The sequence below is a fragment of the Nuphar pumila genome, chromosome 11, assembly GCF_984573655.1.
Source record: "Nuphar pumila chromosome 11, dmNupPumi1.hap1.1, whole genome shotgun sequence".
Lineage (NCBI taxonomy): Eukaryota > Viridiplantae > Streptophyta > Magnoliopsida > Nymphaeales > Nymphaeaceae > Nuphar > Nuphar pumila.
In genome coordinates this window covers 10,916,414-10,932,479 of record NC_143259.1, presented here as the reverse complement: position 1 = coordinate 10,932,479, position 16,066 = coordinate 10,916,414, and positions in this window count along the sequence as shown.

Genomic DNA, 16,066 nt, shown 5'->3' with positions numbered 1-16,066 from the left:
ACTTAGAGATAGACAAAGCGCATCAACAACTTTATAAAGTGTCCACGTAGGACACACCAGTTGCACCCATAATGGCGCGACTGGTAAGTCCAAGACAAACGAAAGCAAATCAGGTCATGCTGAACATGAGCGTTTTTGCTCATGCTAACATCGTGGCCGTCTGTTTGCATTTTGGATGAATGCCACATAGTTTTGTTGACTTTTTAGCTTTTCAAAATACAAATCGGACTGCCACGATGTTGGCATGAACAAAAACGCTCATGTTCAGCATGACCTGATCTGCTTCCAAGACAAACACTATGAGTTCTGCCTATATGACATTTGTCCGACAATGCAAACACAGCTTTATGGTCGAGGTATAAGCTCTTAGAATTTTACGCTGACATGGGCAGATAATGTAAGTGCAGTGGGCTGAGACAATGCGGCTAGGTCTATGCACCTGGCTCGGTTTCTCCAATTAAAAAAAAAAAAATGCTGCCTTAGACGGATTGACGATCTCGGAAACATTGAAAAATATGGTATGAGCAACACTCGATTTGACAAACAGTTGTTTTGAAAATCAATGCTTAACGAATCTCAATATCAAAAGCATTTTCCACCACTTTCATGGTCTGACAACAAAAGATTTTTCACCACTTCACTTGGGGGATGTGTCATATAACTACTGCAAAAGATTGAGCAGAACCAATGGAGACCATCATTATGTTCGCCCCCCTCCCCCCCTCAAAAAAAAAAAATGAACGGTCTTTAGATTTATTTTCTCCTTTTCAGACAGTAAAGTAAATTTTGTCAAAATCACGTAGGTTTCCAGGATGACAATCCATGTCACAGGGGCATGGTATTTTGGTAGCGTGCCCCTGGTGACACGAACAAACATAGATTCGTACGACCATTATTTTAATAAATAAATTGTATTACTTTTTAATAATATTTCGATAGAAACATTTTTAATATTAAAATACTAAAAAGTTTAGTTTTTTTATTGGTTAAAGAATTAAAAAAATTTGTGTCTTCGTGTCTCATTTTTAAAAAAAAATTCAAACTTGCCAGTCTAATTCATATAACATGCCTATGTGACGTAGATGGTAACACTATTATTTTGAACGGGGCAAATGCTCTCTCTCTCTCTCTCTCTCTCTCTCTCTCTCTCTCTCTCTCTCTCTCTCTCTAGGCACACACTTTAGCACTTGAGATGTCCATTGCAATTGAAGATAAGCATGGAAGGTTTTGGTCAATTTGAATAAATATTTGAACGTTCACAGGTCCCACTACAACAAAGCAGTAGGTTAGCGACGACCACATTCCGTCGCTAATCCGTCGTTAACATGGTTAGCGACGGATTAGCGACAACGAGGCGACAGTATGCTTACGTCGCGAATATTTCGACGCTAACTGGCGACGGAATTATTCCGTCGCCAGGTCCGTCGCTAATTGCGACGGAATAACGAGCGCTATATTCCGTCGCCAATCCGCCGGTACTCAACGTCGACCACTGCTTGGCGACGGCTTTACTTCCGTCGCTATGCCGTCGCTATATTAATATGAATAGCGACGGATGGTTTCGTCGCTAATCCGTCGCAAACACAAAAAAAAATTAAAAAAAAAATTATTTGAAAATTAATTACCGAGAACTGTACAATTTCTATTTCCTGTACAATTTATATTTCCTGTAAATAAAAAACAAACCACACAAAAAAATTCATATAACAAGAATCTACAACAATTAATCGTTCCACCTTAAAATTAAGAAGTTTAATTATTTACAATTCAACAATTACAATTAAGAAAAATAAAAAAAATAGAACTTCTTCAACACAGTCCTCTAATCATCGCCAAGATTTTGTGCGTCTTCTTGTTCATTGTCTTTATCTGTCCCTTCAGCTCCACTACCCTGATTATCGCTAGCAGCCTACACAAGAAAAGAACAGTCAGTATTGATAAACAAAATATAATGAAATAAATTACACACTATATGTGATTCTATCATGTGCTCATGTGTGATCTAAGGCAATAAAAAAACTCTATATTTGATTCTATCATGCTCATATGTGCTCTAAGGCAGTCAAAAAATTGAATATGTGATTATAGCATGTTCATATGTGTTCTAAGGCATCTAAAAAAACTCTATATGTGATTCTACCATGCTCAGATGTGCTTTAAGGCAGGCAAAAAACTATATATGTGATTCGATCATGCTCGTATGTGTGCTAAGGTAGTAAAAAAATTGAATATGTGAATATAGCATGCTCATATGTGCTCTAAGGCAGGCAAAGCCAAAAATTTTATATGTGATTCTATCATAAATGATATATAACATGTTCATATATGTTCTAAGGCAGTCAAAAAACTCTATATGTTATTATAGCATGCTCATATGTGTGCTAAGGCAGTCAAAAAATTGAATATGTGTTCTTAGGCAGTCAAAAAACTGAATATGTGATTATAGCATGCTCATATGTGTTATAATGCAGTCAAAAAAACTTTATATGTGATTCTATCATGCTCATATGTGCTCTAAGGCAGACAAAAAGTTATATATATGTGAATATAGCATGCTCATATGTGTGCTAAGGCAGTAAAAAAATTGAATATGTGAATATAGCATGCTCATATGTGCTCTAAGGCAGGCAAAGCCAAAAATTTTATATGTGATTCTATCATAAATGATATATAACATGTTCATATGTGTTCTAAGGCAGTAAAAAAATTGAATATGTGATTATAGCATGTTCATATGTGTTCTAAGGCATCTAAAAAAACTCTATATGTGATTCTACCATGCTCAGATGTGCTTTAAGGCAGGCAAAAAACTATATATGTGATTCGATCATGCTCGTATGTGTGCTAAGGCAGTTAAAAAATTGAATATGTGAATATAGCATGCTCATATGTGCTCTAAGGCAGTCAAAAACTGAATATGTGATTATACCTGAGAGGGGCCTGGAATCGAAGATCCCCTATCCTGAACAGCGGCCTTGATCTCATTTCGGAGAAAGGGGGCGACGGTGTATTGAAAGTAGTTATTCAGTGATTCATTAATGATCTCGCGTACATCATCATCAGAAAGAATAGTCGGCTGCTTGGAGCATATGTCGGCGCAAGAAGTCGGTGAGCCGTAACTGGAAGAACCAATAACTGGTGAAGTGTTCATATTACTCCCAAACCCAAACACGCGACCTTTTTTTGATTCACCTGCTGCAGTCACCCATGCTGTAGGATCAAATGATGGATGCTGAGTAGCGTCTTCGCCATATCGCTCTACCATCTGTTGCTCATATGCCTCCTACAAAATAATGTTTAAAGTATTCATTAATAATTAATGATAACATTATAATAACTTGCATATATATTGCAATGATTATTAATAGAATTAATACATACCGTTGTCGTTCTCGCCTTCTCTGATACGAAGACTCCCGTGGTCTTCCGTTTATGTGTTTCTACAAACACATCCTTATATGGTACACTGCCTCCTTTTTCTGCTTCCTGCGAAGTTAAATGACAAAAGATTTAGTACACAAGTTTGCAACAATACTTATAAAATTAATATTATATATTGATGAGTTACCATTTTCTTTAGGTGGCTCCCAAATGTCTTAGATCCACCTGTGTGTAGATGGGCTTCGGGCATCTTCGATCGATTTTGTGAAGCCTTCGCAGAGCGATTTTTAAATGCATCTCCCGCCCACTTATCGCACATTTCATCCCAGTAATCTCTCCTGATAGTAATAGAACCATGGCCCTTCCACAGTAATGGATCATCTACTACGCCAGATGCTTTTTTTGTTGCAGTCTTCATAGTGTGCAGCATGTCTGCAAATCGATTGGCAGTCACCTTCTGCCACACCTTCCTTGCATCATTTTCTTCCACCGTAGTTGCGAAGCGATTCGAAGCCTACAAATATTTTCAGAAAGTTAGTAGACATTGCTTAAATAAATTAAATATGAAACACATTAACTATGAGGAACAACTGTATACCATGAATGAGGACCATAATTTGTCTAACACCTCCTTTGGGTACTCTTTCCATTGAGCAACTGGTCCTGGTAGATGTTGAAGAAGTGAATTCCTAATCTCCCGTACTACTTCTTGTGGCTCAAACCTCGTGTTGCACATGAATTGTTACACAGTAAATATCAATATAAAATATTTAAAAGATATGCAATAATTTAAAACGAAATACTTACGGTCGATTATCGATATACACTATTCGAATGAGTCTTCTTGTGCCAGCCTGAGAAGACCCTGTTTCCGGTGTTGGCTGTTGACTTGTGTGATCAACTGGTGTAGGTGGGTCGTGTACAGGCGCAACATCATCTGTAAAAAAATACTTTAGAAATTCTCAGAATGTGCATTTGAACTAATCAAGCATCTAATTAGTTATATGATATACCTATCACAGGAGCCCGTGAAGATGAAGGCTGAGCCTGGCTACTACTGGATGAGCGACCACTATAACCTCCATGAACCATATTCTAACAAATAACATATGTCATACAATACATTCAAATAATTCACATCAAGTATTACAATGCAATCAAGTCATTCACATCAAGCATTGCAATGCATTCAAATAATTCAAATCATTGACATCAAGTATTGCACTAATTCAAATCATTCGTTAATTGCATAAATTATAATATATTCAGATAATTCAAATAATTCACATCAAGTATTACAATGCAATCAAGTCATTCACATCAAGCATTGCAATGCATTCAAATAATTCAAATCATTGGCATCAAGTATTGCACTAATTCAAATCATTCGTTAATTGCATAAATTATAATACATTCAGATAATTGAAATCATTCACATCAAGTATTACAATGCATTCGAATCATTCGTATCAAGTATTACAATACATTCAAATAAAATTTATGATCATTCACACCAAGTATTGCAATACAACTCACATCAAGTATTACAATGCATTTAAATAGAGGTTTGTAGTATAAGATTTTGCTCACTAGCTTGAGAATTCTTCCTCGTCACTAGTTTGATTTTCTTCTTCTTCTTCTTCTTCATTGTTTGCCCATCCACTTGGTACATCATTTGGATCACATTCCTCTATGAATGTTTCATCGACCAATGGAGATATGACATGCATATCATGCGCAACATTGTGACCATAAGCGAAGTCATAGACATCATCTGATTGATAGTAATCACTGTCTTCAGCTAACTCATCTTCCTGTAACTGATCATACTCAGGGTATAGTTTGGATTTCACCTTGCAAACTGCCCACCATTCAATTCTATCTGACTTTTTTATACTCGGATATGAAGTATAATAAACTTGTTGAGCTTGCGAGGCTAATATGAATGGTTCATATGTTCCAAACCTGGATTTATGATTCACCTCCACAATGCCTGAAGCTTTGTCGAGTCTTGTTGCAGTTGGATCAAACCAATGACACTTGAATATCGTAACCCTGTTATTCATGCCTAAGTAAGTCAACTCCATTATTTCCTCTATAACACCGTAGTAATCATGTTCATTTTCACCGTAGCTGCTACCCTTGACACACACGCCACTATTTATCGTTGATTTGTTTATATCGTAGTCTTTTGTATGGAATCGATAACCATTTACGATATACCCGTTGTAGCATTGCACAACTTTGGTCGGACCATTTTCTAAATCACATATTCCTTGATCTTTAACATCACCATTGCGAACCTACGCACAAACATAAACAATGATTGTGATCACGATCAATTAAGTAACTTAGTGTTGTTTATAAGTACAAAATTTATGTTAGCTTCTTTACCAACTGTTTCAACCACTCCACAAACTTAGTTTCACGTTCTTTTTGTACTTCTGCATCAGTAAGATGTGAAACTTCGTTTTGCAACTCCAGATCAAATCGTCTGCAAACCACAAATACTTATATTATCGAACCATGTATCCACATATAGAACATAAAAGGATTTATAATTGAGTTGCATATACATATACTTACTCGATGTATGGGTCGATCGCTGAGCAATTAAAAAGAATATAGATGTGTGTTGCATCTTGCTCTCGATCTGTCAATAGCCTTGATCGGCAACTACCAAATGCATGCCCAAGTGGTTGAAATATCGACAGCTTGTTAGCTACAGTTACTTGTTCTCCATCATTGTTACGGGGCGGGCATGTGTAACGTGTTGGAATATGAGGTTCGAAGTACATAGATGAGAAATTTGAAATCTCTTCTAAAGTGTACGCCTCACAAATAGAGCCTTCTACTCTTGCTTTATTACGAACCTTTTTTTTTAGGTCGAACATGCATCTGACAAGAATATACATTTCAAATTTTAAATATCTGTCACTAAAGAGACAAATATAAAAAAACATATACCTTTCAAATGGGTACATCCATCGATATTGCACAGGGCCACCAACCCTTAGTTCATATGGCAGATGTATGATCAAATGTTCCATAACATCGAAAAATGCTGGCGGAAATATCTTTTCTAACAGACAAACAGTGGTGATGACAGAGTCCTCGAGATTCTTTACATCTGATACAACGACCTCCCGTGCGCACACTGTTTTGAAAAATCCGCTCAACTCAGACAATACCCCCCATATAAGTTTGTCTAACATATCATGGAATGCTAGGGGTATCAATCGTTGCATAAAGATATGACAATCATGGCTCTTCAACCCATATAACTGTCCATCGTCAATCTTCACAGCCCGAGCAATGTTAGAGACATATCCATCTGGAAATCTCAGTTGTCTCAACCATTGACATACATGTTTTATTTGATCAGGTCCGAGAACGTACTTCGCCTTTGGTTTCAGTACTTTGCCATTATACTCTTTGAGTTCCAATTCTGGTCTTTTACATATTAATTTTAAATCCATACGGGCCTTCAGATTATCCTTCGTTTTTCCTTTAATATTCATTACTGTATTGAACACATTATCAAACACATTTTTCTCTACATGCATCACATCCAAATTATGTCGTATCAATAGGGTCGGCCAATACGGTAGTTCCCAAAAAATAGATTTTTTCGTCCAATTGTGATTCTTCCCAAATCCACGGAAGGGTGTAGGACTGCGGGCATCTGTTAATACATCTGGAAAGTATCGCAATCTTCTTAGAATCTCTATGCCAGACAATCTTGAGGATGGACCTTCCGTTTCAGTTGTGCCTGCTTTAAATGCATTCTTTTGACGTCGGAACGGATGATCGCTGGGTAGAAATCGACGATAACAATCAAACCAGCAAGGCTTCCTTCCATGCCTCAATCTAAAAGCTTTGGAATCCTCCATGCAGTACGGACAAGCCAACCTCCCATGTGTGCTCCAACCAGATAACATACCATATGCAGGAAAGTCACTGATTGTCCATAGAACAACGGCCTTCATGTTGAAATTTTGTTTTTTGTGGGCATCATACGTGGTAACACCGTCATCCCACAGTACTTTTAATTCATCAATCAATGGCCTTAGATATACATCAAGATTTTGGCCAGGTGAGGTCAGACCAGGGATCAACAGAGACAAGAAAAGATTTGGACGTTTCATACACAAGCTTGGTGGAAGGTTGTATGGAGTTACAAATACTGGCCAGCATGAGTATGGAGTTGATCTACCCCCAAATGGATTAAATCCATCTGTACATAGACCGAGTCTAACATTTCGCACTTCCATTGCGAAGTTCTGATGAGTACGATCAAAGTGCTTCCAAGCTTCAACGTCAACAGGATGCGTGATCTTGTTTTCATCGTGTCGAACTTTATTTGCATGCCATCTCATGTGTTTAGCTGTCTTTGAAGACATATACAATCGTTGCAATCTATGAGTGATAGGAAAGTAGCGGAGCGACTTGTATGAAACTTCCTTTGATCTCGTGCTACCATTGCCTCTTGTCTTTGGCTTGAACCGAGGATGCCCACATGACGGGCATGATATGTCGTTTTCCTGCTCCTTGAAATACAACATACGGTGATTTGGACAAGCATCAATCTTTTTGTAACCCATACCTAGAGCGTTGACCATAACTTTCGCACGATAGAAATTTTGTGGCAATTTCTCATCTTTAGGCAACATACTCTTCACAATCATGCACAAACGGTCAAAACATGATTGACTCAAATTATACTCGGACTTCAAATTCATTAGTTGAAGAACTGCAGACAAGATAGTGTGACTCTCACAACCGTTCCAAAGTGGCTCATCAGCATCTTTAAGTAAATCATAAAATCTACTAGCTGCATCGTTTGGTGATTCTTCATCTAGGGCAGTTCTTACATCACTAGAACTCATAGCAGAACCCAGTTCTGTTCCTGCAGCATCAAATATCAAATTCGTATATGGATTATCGTGCACCACATTCACCCGTGCATCAAAATTGTTTCTAAATTCTTCTCCATGAAACGTCCAGTTCTGATAATCACTCACAAAACCCTTCCTGTATAGGTGATGTCTAACGCCATGAGGTTCTACAAATCGATTATTCTTACAAATCTTGCAGGGACACCTAATCCGACCTGTGGGATCTACTGTACTGACACTCGCCGTTGCAAATTCAATAAAACTGTCAACACCATCCATATATTCATGCTATAACTCATTGTCCACTATCCTACGGTACATCCATTCACGGTTTGCAGTCATTCTGTCGTATGATGTTACGAATAGTATCCTAACGAATTAAGAAAAAAACAATCAGAATGCTACGATGAAGAAAATATCAAATTTATCATGCAATATACTATGTCAAACAATAACAAGAATTTTGATGCATGCATTGATAACTTAATATTTTCATGTGCAAACTATTAATGACAGGATACAATCATTTGAAGCATGCTTTTATTATAAAATTTCACATGGAAGTCAAAATCAAATTGAAAGTAACTACATGCAAGCATGGATACAATTACATCAAACATTGCAATACATCATAATCATTCATATCAAACAAATGGCAAACATGTACCTGCAGCAAACACACTTCAATATCTCACTAACTACTACCATGCTTAGCATGGACTCCGTACTCAAAAAATAAGAACACTTCCATATTCCTACATTAAAATCATGCTCAGCATGATCTCCGAACTCCAACAAAGCAGTCCTAGATATCAACAACTAAGTGAGTGTGTGAACAATAAAGTGTTGCATTCAATAAATTAAATAACATGTGATACGTTTGCATCACTTACTCACCACGGGTATTTACCCGATTTGCATTGTTTTTGTCATTTACTTACCACAGGTGGCCGAGCACGAGTTGGTTCCGTTGAAAAATCTGCACAAAAAAATGCAGTTTTAAAAAAAAACTCGCCACAAAAAAAAAGGCAGTTGTTCCGGCAAGGGGTCGACTCCCCTGCTGTTCCGGTAGAGGGTCGACTCCCCTGCCTGTTCTGTCATGGGGTTAACCCCCTGCCTGTTCCGGCATGGGGTTAACCCCCTGCCGGAAAGGCAAGGGGTCGACCCCCCATGCCGGAAACGCAAGGGTTAAACCCCTGCGTTTCCGGCACGGAAGAGGGTTAAACCCCCCGCCTTTATGGCAGGGGGTTTAACACTTGCTGGAAACGCAGGGGTTAAACCACCTGCGTTTCAGGCAGGGGGTCGACCCCCCCTGCCGGAAACGCAAGGGGTTAAACCCCCTGCCGTGCCGTAAAGGCAGGGGGTTAAACCCCCTGCCGTAAAGGCATGGGGGGTCGACCCCCTGCCGGAAAGGCAGGGGGTTTAAACCCCCTGCCGTGTCGTCATCCCTTTACGGCAACGGCACGGCAGGGGGTCGACCCCCCCTGCCGTAAAGGCACGGCAGGGGGTCAACCCTCCGTGCCTTTACGGCAGCGGGTTTAACCCCCTTCCCTGCCGGAAAGGCAGGGGGTTTAACCCCCTGCGTTTTCGGCAGGAAGGGTACCCCCCATGCCTTTCCGGCAGGGGGTCAACCCCCCATGCCAGAAAGCACGGCAGGGGGTTAAACCCCCTGCCGGAAAGGCAGTTCCGGCATGGGGGGTTGACCCCCTGCCATGCCTTTACGGCAGGGGGGGTCGACCCCCTGCGTTTCCGGCTTTCTGGCAGGGGGTCGACCCCCCCTGCCGGAAACGCAGGGGGTCGACCCCCCCTGCCGGAAAGCACGGCAGGGGGTTAAACCCTCTGTGTTTTCGGCAGGGAAGGGGCGTACAACGTGAAGAAGAAGAAGAAGATGCAAGTGATTACCTGCGCGTCGTCGGGCGGTGGCGGGAGGTTGACGGGGAGCGGCAGCTGGCGAGCGGTGGACGGGGAGCGGCGGCGGCCGGACGGTGGAGAGAGCCGACGGGCGGCGGGAGGGAGCAATACAGCGAAACAGGGAAAAGAGAAAGAGGGATGGGATTAGGGATTTACGCGACATTTAGCGACGGCTTAGCGACGAAATGTTTCCGTCGCTAAGCCGTCGCTAAACCAAAATACCAAAAAAGCGACGGAATATATTCTGTCGCTACGCCATCGCTAATTAGCGACGGATTAGCGACGACAGAGTTCTCTCTCTAAATCCATCGCTAAAATAGTGTTCTTGTAATAAAAAGTAGCGACAAAAAATGCAGTCGCTAATCCGTCGCTAAGTAGCGACAGATTAGCGATAAAAGTTATTTCCTCGCTAATCCGTCGCGAATTAGCGACAGATTCTATCTCTAGCTAATCTGTCGCTAATTAACAATTTTATTGTAGTGTCCCCCAGTCAACTGTTTTAGGTTGAGTTTCCAATACATCATTATCAATCAATTTGGCCTTTCACTTTCAGTGGCAAATTCATTTTTTAATAAGCTTCAAATAAATTGGAGTGGTTGGGTAGTGGAAGAACAGTTCGAGAATCCGACTTGAGCAACCTCTGTCTCGATTCCCCCTAAACTATCAGTGCAATCCTATACCACCTAAGTTTACATTCAGTGGACCAATTGAACCACAATTCCAAGTGACAACAGTGGGATCAAGAATTTGAAGTCCTTTTACAATGGATGGTTATTTTCATCACGTAAAGTATGAAATTGTCAAATCACCCACTGAATCTTGTGGTCCTTTGCTTCATAACAGAGACAGACTTTTGTTTCACCACATACTGAATTTTGTGGTACTTTATTTTCAACAAGGGGAGCCTATATCTAGGGGTGTAAACTGATAGGGTTTGTTTCGGATCAAGGTGGAACCAGACTTGGACCTAATTTTGGGATATGGTATTGGGTCCCGGACCTAGGTCTAATCAGGTCCACTATAAGAGAAACCATACCCGGACCCGATAAGAACTATATGAACCATACCCGGTAAAATAATATTTTTTTATCATTTTTACATTGAAAATTTGTGGGTCTTAATCAGAATTCGGGTCGAGCCCGAGTCTGGTATAAAATTTCTCAAGCTATACCAGGATCCATGTATTAATCAGACCTTCAGGTCCAGACCTGGGTCTTCTTATTTATCACCATGCCCGGACCCTACCTATCTATGTTATTTTAAACATTGTGTGCCTTAATAATTTAAATGTAGACACCGACAGGAAAGTAAATAAAGCTATTTGCAAGGGTTTGCATCTCCAATGCACACTCCATTTCAATGCTTTTAATGCAAAATAGGGTATGATGACATTGCAATATAAAAAAGGGACTGGAGATGCATTCAACTTTAAGGTAGTTGGTGGTGTAGCTCATGATGGAAGTCACCACGCCCCTCCTTGAGAGAATAGAATAAAGGTTACATCACATAGGGAAACAACCCTTTGCCCACACTACCATAAGTTATATATAAAAAAAAAATCTCACCATGATCACATTATCAAAGGACTTCCTAAGAGATGAGTCAAACACACAGGAATCTAGTGTGAGAAAAAAATGTGCAAAGATCAGTATCTAGGGATAAGTGGGGTGCCCACTTAAGCTAGAATATAGACATAGGAGATAAAAGTGGCAGGGCTTTGTGCACAGAAGCAACAGGCAATAACATAAAGAAAAAGGCAAAAGTGATAACTGGGAATTGTGAAAGAGATCACATGGTAGTGCTCTGCGAGTCTGGGTAATTGGGAATAAAATACTTGGGCCAAGGCCACTTCACCTTTGCTAAGGTGTACCAAATAATCATATGGGTCAGGAGCAATGTTGTCAGTATCAATTCGTATTGTCCTGTATCGCCGATACTCATCGTATCAGCATAATTTCGAAACGCTGCAGGGTTGATTTGGCTAATTTTTAATAAATCAAAATACTAAAAAATATTTTTTAATGTTTTTTTTACATTATTTTAATGGTTTTAACTAGTGTCACATTATGATTGACATGTAATAATTTTTTATCATTTTTGAGCAGAACAATTCAGCTGAGTTGGCCGATACAGCTGAATCGGCAGCCCAACGATTCAGGAGGGTACCCTGTGAAGCATTATTTGTTTATCTGATTCGTTGTCTCCCAAGATTGTCTTGGCGTCCGTCCTGTTTTAGTGGTCAGCAATTTGGTTGAGTGCTACTTCAAAAAGTTGGGGAGCATAAAGAAAAGGCAGATATGAAGAGGGCACATTTCCTTTTTTTTTTCTATATCTTAAGACATCAATTATATACTCACACGTAAATATTTTGTTATTAATGATGTTACAAAACTATTGAGCTGGAAATCATATATAGAAAGTCGTAGTATTTATTGGCTTTCCCACAAGTGTGAATCAATAGAGGCAATATAACGATGACAGTGGAAAAAAGGTAAACCAACAATGAAAACAAAAACAACATACAAAGATTTATGTGGTTTCCTCTTAAACTGAGGTATGTTCACGGCGACCAATAGGTCAGCACCTTCCACTATTTTCAAACAAAGTTTACAAAGTGGCCAAAAAACATAAGCTCTTACAAACACACAAAGGTGTAACGAAATAAACAAAAGAGGATATACCTCACTGAAAAACAAAGAAAGAATGCTCTGAAGAACCAGCCTCACGAAGCTGTTCTGAAAGAAATGTAACAACATTTCTTGCCTTTGTTCACAACACACCCTTTCGGTGCCCTAAAAGTGTTTTTCACACTTTCTTCCTGCTTTTTTCAGCTCTCACTTTCTCTCTCTCATCCATCCCTTAAATAGAGGACGAGACCCACATTTAATGCAGAAGACTAAACGCCTTGCATAACTTACAATGTGTCTGAATCGCCTTATCATAAATCGCTATCCAGCGAGTACTATAAATCGTTATTCAGCGAGTATTGAAACAAATCACTATCCAGCGAATATTACAAATCGCTATTCAGCGAGTACTGAAACAAATCGCTATACAGCTTAAAACACTAACCACAAATCACTATCAACAAATCGTTGATCTTTAAAACTTTGAACAGTTGAATCGGCATTCACCTGTGAGGACTTCTACAAATTGCTATCCAGCGAATACTCTAAAACGTCTTCGAGAAGATCAAGCATCGTGCTTGAGAATTATGCCACGATAATGAATGTGCATCAAACTACTGATGATGCTATAAATGATCAGTTATTAGACGATCCATTTCCAAGATAGATGAGTCTCATATAGAGGGAAACCCAATAATTTTCCTCCTTCCCGACTTAAGAGGAGACTTCTACCATTCCTGCTAGTAATCGACACTTCTCAAGCTTGTCCTTGGGCAATGCCTTAGTCAACATATCTGATGTATTATCATCAGTGTGAACTTTCTCAAGTTGCAGCAATTGGTCATTCAAGACATCTCGAATCCAGTGGTATCGAACATCAATATGTTTTGATCTTAAATGAAATGAGGAATTCTTACTCAAGTGAATTGCAGTTTGGCTATTACAGTGAAGAACATACCTTTCTTGCTTCAAGCCTAACTCTTGCAAGAATTTCTTCAACCACAATAATTCCTTATTTGCTTTTGTAATGGCGATGAACTCAGCTTCTGTGGTGGAAAAAGCTACAAATTTCTGTAATTTCGATTGTCATGCAACTGCTCATTCTGCAAAAGTAATCAAATACCAAGAAGTAGATTTTCTACTATCAACATCACCAGCCATATCAGAATCTGTGAACTCATCGAGAATAGGTTCACCATTTCCAAAACATAGACTCATCTTCGAAGTGCCCTAAAGATACCTTAAAATCTATTTCACTGTTGCCTAGTGTTCTTTTCCTGACTTTGACAGAAATCGACTAACAACTTCAACATCATAAGCTATGTTTGGTCGAGTACAGATCATAGCATACATCAAAGAACCTACTGCCGAAGCATAGAAAATTTTTTACATTTCGATTTCTTCATCATTTGCAGTACATTGACTTGAGCTAAGTTTGAAATGCTCTGCAAGAGGACAATTAATAAGCTTTGCTTTATCCATATTGAACCTCTCAAGAACCTTTTGGATATAATTCTCTAGAGATAACCTGATTTGCCCATGTGATCTGTCACAAACGATTTTTATCCCAATAATCTGCTTTGCTAGACCTAAATCTTTTATGGCAAAGGTCTCACTCAACTCCAACTTCAGCTTGCTTATCTTGCTGATATCTTGGCCTACAATCAACATATCATCCACATAAAGCAAGAGAATGGTAAAATTTTCATCTGAATTTTTTTTCACAAACACACAATGGTCTGTAGAGGTTCTTGAATATCCATGCTCAGTCATAAAAGAATCAAACTTCTTATATCACTACCTTGGTGCTTGCTTCAATCCATACAAGCTCTTCTTCAGCTTGCAAACAAGGTGTTCTTTGCCCTTGTCAATGAAGCCTTCAGGTTGCTCCATATAAATTTCTTCTTCCAAGTCACCATGCAGAAATACAGTCTTTACATCAAGCTACTCAACTTCTAAGTTTATTGTTGATGCTATACTGAGCACGGTTCGGATGGATGACATCTTCATAACTGGTGATAAGATCTCATCAAAGTCAACTCCCTTTTTTTGACCAAAACCTTTTACGACAAGTCGTAGTTTGAATCCATGTTGAGACATGTTTCCATCAGTCTTCTACCTGAAGACCCACTTGTTCTTCAACACCTTCTTTCCATTAGGTGACTTTACCAGATCAAATGTGTGATTCTCATGCAATGAATTTATTTTCTCTTTCATTGCCTTGAGCTACTCAGACTTGTTTTCATTCTCCAAAACTTTTTGAAAAGTTTCTGGCTCTCCTTGATCTGTAATCATCACATACTCATTTGATGAGTATTTTCTAGATTGTTGTTTCTCTCTAGTGGACCTCCTTACCAGAGTCTGAGGAAGTGGCTCTTGGGGTGTTGACTCCCCCTCAATTTCTGTCTCAGCACTTTCTTCCTCTGCATTATTATGAGGAGGTGACATCTCCTCCACGAAATCATGAACAACCGGTGCATCAAGGGGATCTAAGTCAATAAGATCTTCTATACTAGACTCTGATGAGTCAAACTTACTAATGTCTTCAATGGTTTGATCTTTCAAGAATACAATATCTCAACTTCTGACCACCTTCTTATCAACAGGGTCATATAGTCTGTAGCCAAATTCTTCATTATCATAGCCAAAAAATATGCACTGCTTGGCCTTTGGATCAAGCTTGGACCTCTTTTTCTTTGGAATATGAACAAAAGCTCTACAGTCGAACACTCATAAGTGATCATAGGAAGCTTCTTTCCCAGTCCAAACTTTTCCTGAAACATCTCCTTTCAAGAGAATAGAAGGAGACAAGTTGATAAGATCAACTGTTGTCCTCATTGCCTCACCCCAGAAAGATCTTGGCAATTTAGAGTGTGACAACAAACATCTAACTCTCTTAAGAATGAAGTGATTCATTCTCTTAGCAACCCCATTATGTTGAGCCGTCATCCTCACGATTCTTTCATGCTTGATGTCATAATTGATGCAATACTGATCAAATAGCCTAATGTATTCACCACCATTATCCGAGCAAACACATTTCAACTATCTGTCAGTTTTCCTTTCAGTCATGACCTGAAAATGCTTGAATACATCTAGAACTTGATCTTTAGTTCTCAGTGTATAAGCCCAAACTTTCCTAGAGTGATCATCTATGAAAGTCACAAAATACAATGCACCACCAAGTGTCTTGACCTTCAAAGATCCACACACATCAGAATGTACAAGATCTAGAACATGAGATTTTCT